Source organism: Capsicum annuum, chromosome 9 (genome assembly GCF_002878395.1).
Source record: "Capsicum annuum cultivar UCD-10X-F1 chromosome 9, UCD10Xv1.1, whole genome shotgun sequence".
NCBI classification, from domain to species: domain Eukaryota; kingdom Viridiplantae; phylum Streptophyta; class Magnoliopsida; order Solanales; family Solanaceae; genus Capsicum; species Capsicum annuum.
Window position 1 is genome coordinate 99,422,916 of NC_061119.1, and position 15,784 is coordinate 99,438,699.

Genomic DNA, 15,784 nt, shown 5'->3' on the forward strand with positions numbered 1-15,784 from the left:
TCCCTTTAGAAGCCAAGTATCGATACCTCAGAGACTCATTTTAACAACTATTCAAGTCTAGTTAGCAGTTAAGATTTGATTGGTGCAAAAATACTAAAGAATATTTGTATTATTAACTAAAAGTAAATAGTGCAAAAAAGTAAGAGCTTGGACAATCAATAAACAGAAATTCGGGTTAAAGCACTACAAACAATCATACTAAGCTATTGAACTTCATTGGTTAGATTACCTATCTCTGTTGTTGATTCATGGGGTTGATTATGATCTTGGTCTCTCAAGCCTCTAATCATCTAACATAGCCCCACAACTATATCGTTGAGCAGGGATGTGAGAACTAAGCTAAACGCATTTGTATTTCATCCTGTAGTAAACCAAATATGTTACTTAGGTATATCTTTATACTAAGTTCAAATTACAACTTTGTTCTATAGAAGTTTATAATCCTACTCAATTTACCCCCACTTTTTATCCTCTTATTCCACCTTTCGAGTTCACAAGATAACAATAGATGTATTATAAGGTTACACACTCCTTAAAATAGTTATAAGAAGTATAAATAAACAACCAAATATGATAATAAATCAAAAATAAATCAATTCAAACCAATAGTAATCATGTTCTTGGCCTTAACCCAGAAAAAGGGCTTTTAGTCATTCATGGACATAGTTATAATCACCATAAATAAATACAAGATAAAATACATAAATAAACAAATTAAAAGAATAAAAATCCTATTTTAAGCATTTTACAACCCCTTTCCAAGTTTCAAATCCTTCTAAGGTCTATAACATTAAGTTCAAATGTCCTATTTATACAAGGACAAAACTACCAAAATTGATCTAGGGTCCGCGTCGCGGCCTCTATAGCAGTATCTAGGGTATGAGAGTGCCCTAATCACTTAGAAACACTTTTTTGATCTATTTTAAAATTAATATTTATGTCTCACACCCTGTAGTGGCAGATAAGCCCCGCGATGCTCCTTAGACTTCCAAGAGGTCCGTTTGACGTCAAATCTTGTCACGTGCTTTTGTCCATCCATTCCAAGCCTTGTGGTATTGTTTCCACTTAATTTATAATCCAAATATCATAATCATAAAAATACAAAGCATTCTATAATATGAGACACCACGAATTAGAGCTCAAACCAACATACAATCTAAGACGATGAACTAGAAACTTAAGCTAAGAATACTAGTTTTTCGCTTTTTGATCTTAAACTTGGTTTTGACTCTTGGCTGGATTAAATTGACCCTTAAAGCTATAAAAAGGTTTTTCCACACATAATTATAAAATAATATCCTTATGAACTCATTACACTCACTAGAATACATGTAGATCAACTAGAACAACAGCTATCTCAAGCTAGTAACACTAATTTTCTCATTTGAGCTCTAGGTGACCACATTAAGTACCAACTTGTTTGAAAGACACCATAAGCATTGTAATAAAGTAATTAAGCACTTAGATTCTTAATTATATCATTATTCACTCTTTAATCACACAAGTAGTTCTCAAAACAAGGCTAAATAATCTCGGATAATAATACTAAGAAGCATAAATCCACCTCAGATTATCACCCCACGCTTAAAGCCTTGTTCATCCTTGAAAAACTCTTTACTCTAAGAATCATAAGCTGAGGTGACTCCACACTTCTACTTCAAGCAAGACACTCAATCTAGTACTACAATGACTACACAAAATGCAAGTCCTTACACTAAGCATGTTACATTCATAATTGAAGACTCAAGAGTACTACTCCAAAACATCCTAGCATTAAGAATTTACTCACCATGTTGGAAAACTCATACATATTTCTCAATCAAAGACATCATACAAATCACCCAACTATCATCAAATATTTACCCTCACAATCAAGAGAGTTACCCATAGATACTCACATAGATGCAATTTATCATAAAATAGGTATAAGAATCAAGTTACACTCTCTCTCATAAAGAATTCACAAGGTACACAAGATGAAACATAGGCTTGCCCTTAGTGTAGTACTCTACTAATATCAGAATAATGAATCTTAGGATAAAATAGGTCTTTAATGGTTGTAATGCAGGATAAGGGACGGCTAGGAACTATTTTGGCCAAGAATAGTGACTATCTTCCCAATGCACTTTAATACATCCCACTTTTTATTCAATTCACCTCTAACAACTAATTTCACCACTTTTATCTACACACATCTTTTGTTTTACCCCATCTCATTAAGCTCACTCACATACATTATGGTGGGTGTATTCTATGTGTACACTATTTAATTTGAACAATCTTTTCTTTATTTTTCTCATTACACAACTCCCAACCACAACACATATTAATTTTTTAACACTAAGAGCTATTACTTTGGGGCTTCAATTTTACCTTTTTCCTACTTGAATTTCAAACTCCATAACTCCATTAATTTTACACTAAAGCTCTTAGAACCTTTGGATCAAATTAAGGTCAATCAATAAAGAGGATGCAGGCTACATATGAGGCTGCCAAAGAAAATAAGCTAAAGTTTCAATGGGGTTAACTAAGATTATGCACAAAGGTAGGTAAAAAGGAGTTATGAAATATGGCTATCAACGAGCCTATATTATCTCCTAAACCTATATTATTTATTTCTCTTTGCATACACACCAAGAAAGTTCTAGACATCAAGTATAACAAGGAATGTACAAAAAACCTCACTCGCATATGGCACATGCTCAACTCAAGTAGGATCATCATAGACTCTCAACGAAACAATCACATAAATTCAACATTAAGACAACAACTACAAGAGTCATAATCATGAGCGTAAGAGACTCAAAAGTAGTAATTCACACAATCAACATACTTTTACAAACAAAAAACTTGCCTCATGTAATCATATACAACACCAACAAGAACATCTTACTCATTCCTAACAGAAAAATTTTAAAATCTCCTAAAAATTGGAAGTTCCTACATTACATTTACAAATCTACTTTGTCCCCCAAAGTATACCTAAAAGTAGAGATAGAAATACTCCCTAAGTCCTCTAGGCCTAGAAATTAGCATCTTTATATATCAAGGGGGTCCGGTGACCCCACACTTAGTATTCAAAATACTCTTTAGCTTAGGTTTTTTGGTACTCAGACTTTCCATCAACCTATGACTCAACAAAACAACAAACTAGTGAAGTGGAAACTAAAAATACCAAAAATAAAACCTACCTTAACTTGGGTTTCCCCCAAGCAGCGCTTAATTTAGTGTAGCGGCATAACCCAATCCTTGACTTATCCATTTTCCTTCATCCTCTTCCTCCTACTTAGAGGCTATCATTTTATTCGTTTCTAACCTCTTAAGTGTGAACTCATAAGGTGAACAACTTTTTCCACAATAGCCTTTTCAGGCTTATTAATCTGTATCAATTTAGGTTGGGGTATTTGTGGCTTGGGTAGCTTAATGAGGAAGTTTGAAGAGGTCTTCGGTGGACTAAACTTCACCACCCCATACTTATCCCCTTCAATCACTGTAATCATTCATAAATCTTTATAGTGGGATAGTGTGTTGAGTGGTTTATACACTTTAAAAATTGCCTCTTTATCATCCAGCCTTATTGTGAGCATGCCCTTTCTCATATCTATCAATGCTTCTCCATTCACCAAGAATGGCCGCCCCAATATGACTGGCACTCTTTCATCTGCTTGAAAATCTAAAACAATAAAATCAGTAGGAATAATAAACTTACCATCCTTGATGAGAACATCCTCTATGATTCTTTCAAGATAATTTAGGGTCTGATCTGCCAATTAGAGTATCACAGAGCTCGGTCTCGACTTTGTCAAGCCCAAAGTGTTAAACAATGAGAGAGAAATTAGGTTGATAATCTCCCCCAAATCACTAAGTAGGTGGACCACCTCACTATTGCTAATTTTAATAGGGAGGGTAAAACTTCTCAGGGTCTTTGAGCTTTTTTTGCATCATCTGCATCACCATAAAAATACACTCCTCGGTGAGTGCTACTGTCTCAACATCCTGTAGCTTAATTTTATTATTGACCACATCCTTTAAGTACGTAGCATACTTGGGCATTCCCCAAACGTATCAAAGAACTTCTTAAAGTATGCATCCTTCTTTTCTTTTCTCAACCTCTGTAGGAAGGTGGTGGTGGTCTCTCTTTTACCTGTTCAACAACTTTTGTTTTTGAGTACTCAGGCTTCCTCAAATTTTTAGCAACTTTCTCATCTACTTATTGAGAAACCAACTCCGCATCTAACTCTTTAGTTTTCTTTAGAGGTTCTTCATTGAGCTTTTTACCATTCCTCAAAGTGATTGCCATTACTTATTTAGGAGATTTAGTATCACTTGGAAAATTACCTTGATTTATGGCATTTTGTGCCTGCTGAATTTTACCAAATTGGTATTCCAAATTCTTTTGCAGTGTTTACTGAATTTTTAGTTCAACAGCCATCTATTTTGGGTGGCCATGATCTCCTTTAACTTGTCTTCTATGTTGCTGGCTTGTATGTTTTGTTGTTGTGTTTTGTTGTTGTTGCTGAAACTGCTATTGGTTGTTATTTCATGATAGAATTGGTGGCTGAGCCTACCACTTTTGATTATAGGTGTTCCCATAATTCGGAATTTGAAAATTACCCACAAACATCACTAATTCATGATTTGCACCACACATGTCTATAGAATGACCACTATTGCCACAAACCTTACACCAAGTATTTGTTTGCTGAAATGCATTAGCTGTTACTGCAAGCTGTGTAACCCCCAATTTCATATTGCTGAGCTGAGTAGTTAATTGATTTTGTAGCACAGCCATCTGAGTTGATATAGCAGTAAACTAGTCCAACTCCAACACACGTGCAACCTTCTTTGGAGCACTTATTGAGTCGGCATATTGCTCAGGATTCCCTTATGCAATCTGGTTCAATAAGGTGTATATGTCATCACACATCAATGCCAAAGCTTGACCACCTACAGCTAAATCTAGCAAAATTTTTGTATTGTTATCAAGTTCCTCGACAAAAGTGTGAGCTAATATCTCATTGACTATTGATAATGTAGAAAGTCTCGAAGAAGAGCTTTGAACCTCTCTCATGCATGATATAAGTTCTAATATGGCTCTGTTTGAAGCTTACAATCTCACTGCAAAGTCTTGCAGTCTTGCTAGATGAAAGAATCGGATGAGGAATTTCCAAGCTAAGTTATCCTAGGTTGTGATTGAACTTTTCGGATCAGCGTCCAACCACTTCTTTGATTCCCCCAATAGTGAAAAGGGGAAAGTATTATCCTAATGTAGTCAGTTGACATACCCATAGGGATGAATGTGTCACTAATCTCCAAGAAGCTCTGCGGGTGGACTTATGGATCTTTATGTGAAAGCCTCACAAACTGTCCACGGCTAATCAAAAGTTGCTCAATGTTCTATTTCAGCTCAAAGTTACCTCCAGCAGCTGGTTTTTAAAAAAGAGAGGTCAAATTTAACAGAAGTGGGATTTCCACTTCAGGAACTGTCCTGCGGGCTGGTTATCTTCAGCCATAAGAGCAGGATTGTCTTGTTCCTTTTGAATTTGTGGGACATGGTAGAAAAATATTGCTTCTCTTGTTCGTTCTAGGAAGCGTTGCTCAGGTTCAGGGTCTGGTTCAACCAATTCCCGTTCCCTTACCTGCTTACTGGTCTATAAACTTGTTTCCTGCAAATTCAATACCAATACCAAGTGTAAAGTACCAAAGAAATCTAAAAAGTAAAACTAAAACTAAAATATTTTCCAATTTACAAGTCCCCGGCAATGGCGCCAAAAACTTGTTGCACACACAAGTGTACGTGGTCTCACCAAATAGTAAAGTGGCCTTTTATAATCCATGTATCAATCCCTAAGAGACTCATTTTAACAACTATTAAATTCTAGTTAAAATTTAAGATTTGATTGGTGTAAGAACACTACAGAGTGTTTGTGTTATAAACTGAGAGTAACTGAACAGTGCAAAAAAGTAAGAGATTGGACAATCAATAAAGAGAAACTTAGGGTTAAAGCACTACAAACATTCATACTAAGCTATTGAACTTCATTTTTAGATTACATAGTTTGTTTGTTGATTCATAGGGTTGATATTATGATCATGGTCTCTCGAGCCTCTGATCACCTATCTAAATTAGCCCCAAAACTACATCTTTGAGTGGGGATATGAGAACTAAGCTAAACACATTTATATTAATCACGTAGTGAACCAAATAGGCCACTTAGGTATATCTCTTTCCTAAGTGCAAATTATAACTTCGTTTTGTAGAAGTTTATAATCCTACTCTAATTACACGCACATTCTATCCTCTTGTTCCTCCTCTCGGGCTCACAAGACAACAATAGATGTATTATAATGTTAGATACTCCTTAAAATTCTTATAATAAGGATAAATAAAAAACCAAATATGATAAGAAATCAAAACTAAATCAATTCAAAGCAATAGTAATCATGTTCTTGGCCTTAACCCCGAATAGGGCTTTTGCCATTCATGGACATAGTCATAATCACCATAGATGAATACAAGATAAAATCCTTAAATAAATTAAATTAAAAGAATAAAACCCCTATTTTAAGTGTTTTCCATCCCCTCTCCAAGTTCCAAAGCTGTCCAAGGTCTATACCACTAAGTTCAAGTGTCCTATTTATAGGAGGACAAAACTACTGAAATTGACCTAGGGTCTGCGTCGCGGCCTCTATAATGGTATCTCAGGTGTTTGACCTGACATAATCATATATACACACTCTTTCTGGTCCATTTTGAAGATTTTTATGTATGGTACACACCCTATAGCAGTGTCTAAGTTCTGTAAAGCGCCTTGGACTTCTAAGAGGTCTGTTTGACATCAAATCTTGTCTGGTGCTTTTGTCCATCCATTCCAAGACTTGTGGTGTTATTTACACTTGATTTTCAGATTTTTTATCACCCATATATCATAATAATAAAATCAAAAAGAATACTATAACATCAAACACCACTAATTAGAGCTCAAACCAACACACAATCCAAGACGATGACCTAGAAACTTAATCTAAGAATTTAGTTTTGTCCCTTTTGATCTTAAAGTTGGTTATGACTCTTGGCTTGATTAAATTAAACCTTGAAAACTATAAACAATTTTTTCCACACATAATTACACAATAATGTCCTTAGGAACTCATTACACTCGCTAGAATCCATTGAGATCAACTAGAACAACACCTAGCTCAAGCTAGTAACACTAGTTTTCTCGTTTGAACTCTAAGTGACCACAATAAGTACCAACTTATTTGAAAGACACCATAAACATTGTAATAAAGTACTTAAACACTTATATAAGCTACATTGGTGATAAAATAAAGTTACAAAGTGTTAAAAATTTTAAACAAGAAATGAGAAAATCCACCATGAATGAGAAGAAATCATACCTCAAATTTAAAAGAAAATCACAAAATAATTTTTACCCAAGCTCCTAAATCACCCATAAGAGTTAATCCTAATATTTCCCTAATATTTAGGGTTTTAGTCTCTTGATGATGGATGAAATAATGGGAAAACAAGATTAAAAGGGACTTTTATACCTTTCCCAAGTGTTTGGATATCGCAATAGTGACCTAACCCTCGTGATTGCCATATCTTGAGGCTGCCAATGTGAGTCGTATATGCGACATAGCACCGTGATTGCATCACTTAGTTCCTTCCAAGGGTGTCGCGATCGTGACCCTTGGCATCTCTATTACCGGTTGCACTAGATACAGCTGAGACTTGGAATTTTTCAAGTCTCCGCCAACCCGTCGGGATTTATCCAAAATCCCATATACTTAAATAACTATGCTACCCTATCAAATTCAACATTCCAGAATCAATGGCATAGTTTAAATTTTCATTTGTGGTTGTTTTGACTAAAAGTAGGTCCCACGCTCATATTATATTTTCTTAACTTGTGAGCCAATAGGTCAAAATTAGCCTAGGTGCCTCGGTAACCAAACCAATAGTCCACCTAGCGTAACATCGACATTCCAAAGTTTTTGGAATAGTCAAAATAAGCCTAGGAAGTTGTTTGACTATAGTTTTTGCCTGGTGGTAATTTAAAACCAGCAAAGACTTTAAAATAGGGAATTGGCTCTAAAAAACAAATGAACTATCCAATAACTGAACTATAAGTCCCAGTAAGTCATAAATGACTTGGGGTAGCTATAAAAAATCTCTAATGGTGAAATACATGAAAATATGGAAAATAACATGAAGGAAACCACGAAAAGTGTGAGGCAAACCACTAACAAAGTTCATGGTAATCAGCGATGTCGCCCAAAACTAACCTCCAAAGAAGTATGATGCGGTCGATGTCAAATATAGTAACCTAAACCAAGTTAGGGTTGAATGCTGAGGGAATGCGTGGAATTTTTTCTTGAACTTGATGAAATCACGGGCAGAGTGGAAAAGTAAATGGGGGGATTTTACAGTCACAGTAGCACGTAATCAAACTTGAGTGCTTAAGGTTGTAAACAATAGAAAATGAACACTAGGACTGTGTTACCCCTGGCTTCTAACTCCATATGATTCTTGTGTTCAACTCATCTACCTCACGGTTCTACATGCAAAGTTTGGCAAGCTTTGTATTATCAATCATTTTGTGAATACATTGATAAATCTCACCCTTCACCTTTTTAGTCACAAGGCATTGCCTTACTATCCCTTGTCCTTGACCCCAGCACAACTATCATGTTTTGGGTCTCAAGTTTATTAGACAAGGATTGATAGCTTCGAATCACTATCATAACCTTCTTTTCACAATCTCAAACTACCTTGTGAAGATGATCTTGAATACAGGAAATTCCCAAGCTTCTTCAGTAGTTTGGGATAGAATTAATATAAAGGATAGCAAAATACATGCATTCACGGCAAAATAGATTAATCTCCCACTTCCCTTATATTGTTAATCCACTAGGATTGCTACAATCCTAGTCAAGGAAATTAGCTGTTTATGCTTATTCAAAAATCCATAGAAGTCAATGAAGAAGACATGTAATTAGTTGTACAAAAATGAAAGAATAAAATCCAAAATCTCTGATTGAATACGAAATCAAAAACCCAAGAACAAAAATATCGAGTATCACGAAGTCAATGTATGAGAAAAAATATCAAAAGTACATAACATAATAAAAGCATGACCCAAGGGTATTTATAGTAAATCAAAATAAGAAAGCAAACCTAATTAAAATAAAATAGGAAAACTTTTGTCGGCAATGGTTACACCTCTGGCAATGAGTTGTTAGGTTTGATTATGACTCGTTTCCAGTTGTCGTAGCTTTCTTTAGACTTCAGTGTTAATGACTCATAGTGTACCCTAAAAGTATTATGTTGATAATCGTAGTCATTCCAGTAGCTTTTCATCTTCAGGGCTCTTGATCCTGTTATAATTACGACTCCTTACCATAAGTTATAGTCAGTCCTTACGACTCATGGTCTTCACTCATCACCATTAGAGTGTCAACCTTCAGAACTTTACACATTGTTCTTAGTATAGCTACATACTATGAGACATAGTCTGCCCTTATGACTCGTAGTCTTCTATTACTTAGCTCTCTTGGTTCATCTTTTGCTACTGGAATCTTTGCGAGTCTGGATACGAGTCTTAAGGTGACTTAATGACTCCTAGCTTGACCAGTACTTCAATTTTTTAGAACTTTCATTTCTTCTTTTAGTCCAACACCACCTTTTGACCTAGTTCATTTGCAGAACACATAAAACACAAATTATATCTGACAAAATGACCTAAGTCAATGCATAATTTTACCATTTTATACATTGAATATGCCTTGTTTCCATGGCATATCAACACCCTCAACTTAGAATGTTTGCATGTCCTCAGGCAAAAACACAAAAAATAACACAAATAATGCTTAATAAGGAAGATCCTAAGATACCAAAGGCAGTCCACTACTCAATCTTTTCTCAAATCATATTACCCCCTCCTAGTTTTAACTTTTTCAAACTCAATTTTGTATTGATTAGGTATAATAATGCAACACACAAGAATCAGGTGATAGTATTACATTAGTAACAAACAACTAGGTTTATACAGAGTACACTGCCAGGATGGATAAGCAATCTAACAATACAACCCATGCACCCTTACAGTTAAAGAAGTCCCTATCACTTAATTAGATTATTATATTCATATAGGGAAGATCACAAGATGCTCGTAGTCACAAAAAAGTTTCAATCAATGCACACAGAATGTCATAGGCTTGTCCATATATTCTTTACCTAAACTTTCTGACAGTCAGGTTAGGATCACACTAGGACATTGTTAGGCTTGTAAAGTAGGCTTGGAGCTAGTATGGTACATTTGAGGAGTTTTTAGTGACTTGGCCTCCTTGACACTATGATTTCTTTGGGATCCACTATTTTGCTAACTTTTTGTTTAGCCTGCCCTTATTTCTCCCATTTTATTCTTTTACTGCTTATTCAGGCTGGGTGTGGTTTCTTTTATTCTTTCTTTTTTTCTTATTTTGTAAATTTTTTTATTTTGAATTTCTTTTTCTTTTCTTTCCATTTTGTCTACCACACCCAACTCTAATCATTTTTTCTAGCTACACCCTTTCTTCATACCCACTTTATACTACACACCCCAATAATAGCCACCCTCATCTTAGGCAATTTGCCTAAGTTGAGGTGCACAGTGTCCAAGGAGGAACAAGGCAAAAACTAGTTTATTATAGTCTAAACAAGAAGGTGAACTGGTGTAAACAAAAAAATAGGTATATTACGGCTCAAAGTCGAGATCAAGGGATTCATATTTTTATTTGGTTGGGCAATTTAGGCTAAAGTAGACTAAAAAGAATTGCCTATGATCATCTCCTAACCGACTGTCCTACAACCTAATCAAGAGCAACCGGGAAAGTTTTGGATTCCCTACACATAGGGAACTAGGTATTATCTTACACACATTGCATAGGGTTACATTGCTAGTTACTGTCTATCCAATTCATGCCATTCTTTTCACTACAGTTATTACGCCCTTAATTCTAATGCCATTACTAGATTCACAACAGTCATACGCATAGACAAATCACATAATTATCAAAATTTTAGGAGGGATACTATTTTCCAACCTTTTCAAATTTAGCATGATCATGCCAAAAGCGCAATGGAACTAAAGTTTGATGTCGCCAAAAATTAACCTTCAAAGAAGTATGTTGCGGTCAATATAAAATATAGTAACCCAAACCAGGTTGGGGTCGAACCCACAAGAAAAGTTTGGAATTTTATCTCGAACTTGATGAGATCATAAGTAGTGGGGAAAAGTAAATGGAGGGATTTTAGAGTCACATTAACACATAACCACACTTGAGTGCTTGAGATTGTAAACAATAAAAGACGAACACTGGGAATGTGTTCCCCCTGGCTTCTAACTCCTTAAGATTCTCATTTTCAACTAACCTATCCCATGGTTTTGCATGCAACGTCTGTTAAATTATGTATTATCAACCTTCTTGTGAACACGTTGATAAATTTCACCCTTCGCCTTTTGAGTCTCAGGGCATCACTTTATTATTTATTTTCCTTCGACCCCAGCACAACTATAGCCTTTTCGGTCTGAAGTTGATTAGATGAGGGTTGATAGCCTTGAATCACTATCGTAAGATCCTTTTTCTAATATCAAACCCCCTTGTGAGAATGATCTCAAGTACAAGAAATTCTCAAGCTTCTACAATAGCTTGGGATACAATTAATATAAAGGAGATCAAAATAGATACATCCACAGCAAAATAGATGAATCTCCCACGTCCCTTATATTATTAATCCGCGAAGGTACCCACAACCCTAGTCAAGGAAATTAGTCATTCATGCTTATGCAACAATCCATGGAAGTCAATGAAGAAGGCATGTAATTAACTATACAAAGATGAAAAAATAAAATCTAAAATCTCCAATTGAATACAAATAAAAAACCCAAGAATAAAAATATCAAGTATCACGGAGTCAATGTATGAGAAAAATATAAAAAGTACATAATATAATAAAAGGATAACCCAACGATATTTATAGTATCTCAAAATAGCAATGGAAACCTAATTAAAATAAAATAGGAAAACATTGTCGGCAGTGGTTACACCTCCGACAATGAGACGTTAGGTCTGATTATGACTCATAGCTTGTTGTCGTTGCTTTCTTGAAGCTTCAGTGGTTACAACTCATAGTGTCACCCTATGAGTCATATGCTTCTAATCATATTCATTCTAGTAGCTTTTCATCTTCATGGCTCTTGAGTCTGTTATCATTACGACTAAGTCCTTATAACTCATGGTCTTCACACGTAAATAATGGAGTGTCAACATTCAGGACTTTACATAATGTTATCAGTACGGCTTCATACTTTGAGTCATAGTCTGACCTTATGACTCATAGTCTTCTATTACTTAGCACCCTCAATTCAGCCTTTTCTACTAGCATCCTCACGAGTCTGGCCATGAGTCGTAGGATGACTTAATGACTCATAGCTTTACTATTACCTAAACTTTTCAAAACTTTCTTTTCTTTTTTTTAGTCCAACACCACTTTTAACCTAGTTTATCTGCAAAACACATAAAACATACATCATATCCGAAAAAATGACCTAAGTTAATGCATAATTTCACCATTTTAAGCATCGCATGTGCCATGTTTCCAAGGCAAATCAAACCTTTAACTTAGAATGTCTTCATGTCCTCAAGAAAAAACACAAAACAAAGACACAAATGACACTTAATCAGAAAGATCCTAAGATACCATAAGCAGTCGACTACCCAATCTTTTCTCAAAACCTGTTACCCTCTCCTAGTTTTAACTTTTTCAAACTCAACTATGTGTTGATTAGGTACAACAATGAGACACACAAGAATCAGGCAATTTCATTACATTAGAAACAAACAACTATGCTAATATAGAGTACATTACTAGGATAGATAAACAATCTAACAACACAATCCATGCACCCTTACAGTAAAGAAGTCCATATCTCTTAATTAGATTAACATATTCATACAGGGATGATTACAAAATTCTCGCACTCACAAAAAAGTTCAAATCAGTGTACACAGAATGCCATAGGCTTGACCATATGTTCTTTACCTAAACCTTTAGACTATCGGGTTAGGATCACTCTAGGATTTTTCTAGGCTTGTAATGTAGGATTGGGGATGGTATGTTACATTTAAGGAGTTTTTAGTGACTTAGCCTTCATGACACTATGATTTCTTTAGGATCCACTCCTTGCCAACTTTTTTGTTAGTCCTCCCTTATTTCTCCCTTTTTATTCTTTTACTGCTTATTCAAGTTGGGTGTGATTACTTTTAATCATGATTTTTTTCTTCTTTTTGAATTTCTAACTTTTTTTCTTTTATTTCTTTTCTTTCCATTTTATCTACCACACCCAACCCAACATATTTTTTCTATCTATACCCTTTCTTCATACCCGTTTTATACTAAGCACCCCTATAATAGCCACCCTCAACTTAGATTATTTTTTTGAATTAAGGTCCATAGTGTCTAAGGAGGACTAAGGCCAAAATAGGTTCATTGTATTCTAAATAAGAAGGTAAATTGGCGCTAAAAAATAGGTCGATGTCAAATATAGTAACCTAATTCCATACAAAGGTGAACTGGGTTAATAAATTTCTTTCAAATTTAGCATGATCATACCAAAAGTGTTAACTGCCTTTGGTACAAAGTTTCTTCCCAACTAAATATTATACAACACATGAAAAACAAAACAAAATTTGTTGGTTCCGCATTCAAACCACAGTTGACGGGAGAAGAAACCCAACAGCAACAACCTGTGGCGGCTCTGCAGTATACCCTCATCCCCAATAAAACACCTATGTACTCTCCCAGTGCATCTAAAATATAAAATAAAGGGTAAAGACATACTTGGGAAACCTGGGCATAAGATTAAACAATATCATCATGTAGGCCCTTAGTACGGTCCCACTCTCATCTTTAATGGCCCCAATAGTGACCAAGGTGCTTATATCCATAGTGGCACTGTTTGTGGCCGATGCGCTTAATGCTAGCTCTGGTGGTGGAGCTATACTACTACTTAAATTAGCAGCATCTGTAGGTTAGGAACTAACATCCCCCATCGCCATCTCTCAGAGCCTCATCTGACGGTCCCTCTCACTCTGTACAATCTGTTTTTTTTCAGCCTCAATGTCGTCTTCCTCAGTTCTTCTTCTCTTGTGTTTCTTGTTTTTATTTCTCTCTTTCTCACCAGCTATGGGGGTCAAATCTCCAACACCCCAAATATTCTCAACCTCTTTTTCTTTGTAGATCTCTTTAATAATAGGCATCGAGAATATTGGCCTATCATGCAACTCTTACATTGATTTCTACAGTGTGGATAGCTCATCCTATACACCTACTAAGTCAGGGGATTGAATACCCTCAAGATGTTGGCTAAAACCCTATTTAAAACTATAAAACCTCACTTATATCACTCTTATCTCTTCTCTTATCCTCCAGTCTACCCATGGTTTCACTCCTCCTTCCATAAGTCATACTTTTATCTCCACTATGCTCAACCTCTTTATTACTTCAGAGAGTAAAGACTGTTGCACTAAGACATAGCCAACTAGAATTGACCTAGTTATGGATGGTAGTGGTGTTGCAGTAGGTGCTGGAGAAGGATTTTGTTAAGTATCTTCTACATTGGAGGTCTGATTCTTAGAATGGCCGGTCTTAGTAGGGGAGTCACCCATGTCGGTGAACCCTGCGGTGTCATCTCTATGCCCACCATCCTCAAAAGCCCCTTGTATTATAGTGGCCCCTAACTTATCTTCCTTAGAGATCGGGTTAGAAACATCTCTGATTAGTCCCAAATTTGTCTTGGTCTTCAACCTCAAGAGCATATCAATCCCTGGGACCTCTGCCACTCCCATGTCCAAACAAATATGTGTAAACATGCAAGGGAAAGCCATAAATATAGTGGTGTTCATCGCCTTATATATGATCTCTCTCGTAATCTATTTTGTTACATCTATCTCGTAGCCAACCATGATACTTGCTATAAAGGCCACTTTGTCCATATCTACAATGTTGTCCCCTAAGGTGGGACTTGGCATGTGTTGTATCAAGGTCTACCAAACCTTAGCCTAAAAGTTTAGGCTACCTTTCTTTATTGAAGATGAACCTCCAACACCGCCAACTACCCATGGAGCTTTCTTCCATCTATCGCAATAATCTAGCCATCTACCAAAACTGAACTAGCTTATCTTCCGATCCAGTTTATTTTACCTTATGCATTTCTTCCACCCAATAATCAAACTTAGCAGTATTGGTTGGAGGTACAAACTCTGGCCCATTCAAAAATCTACAAATTGTCTACATTGAGACATTCACCAAAATGCCTTGAGTTACCAAGTCTAGCAATAGATGTGCACCCTTCCACAGTCTTCCTAAGGGTTTAGCCTTTTCATCTCCATCTGATATGCAGCAGAAACTCACTAACCAACACTACACTGTACTGACCCAGGGTTCTAGTCATATATTCAAAGTTGTATTGTCTGGACCTGAGCATGATCAGAAAACTTAGCAAAAGGCCTACCTGCAACAACCAAACTCTATGTAGACATGCGAAGAGCGTGTCTCAATCCCCTAACAAAGCACCAAACTCTCTCATACTCCATAGTCAAAGTACAATCACCAAGTCTACCCAACACATAAAATCAAGCTTCATACTCCAAAGCAGTCATAGAACCCTACTCTAACCTTGAGAATTAATATCTCTCACAAATTCTAAGACCGTGAGGCATATACTTCTCTAAGAAT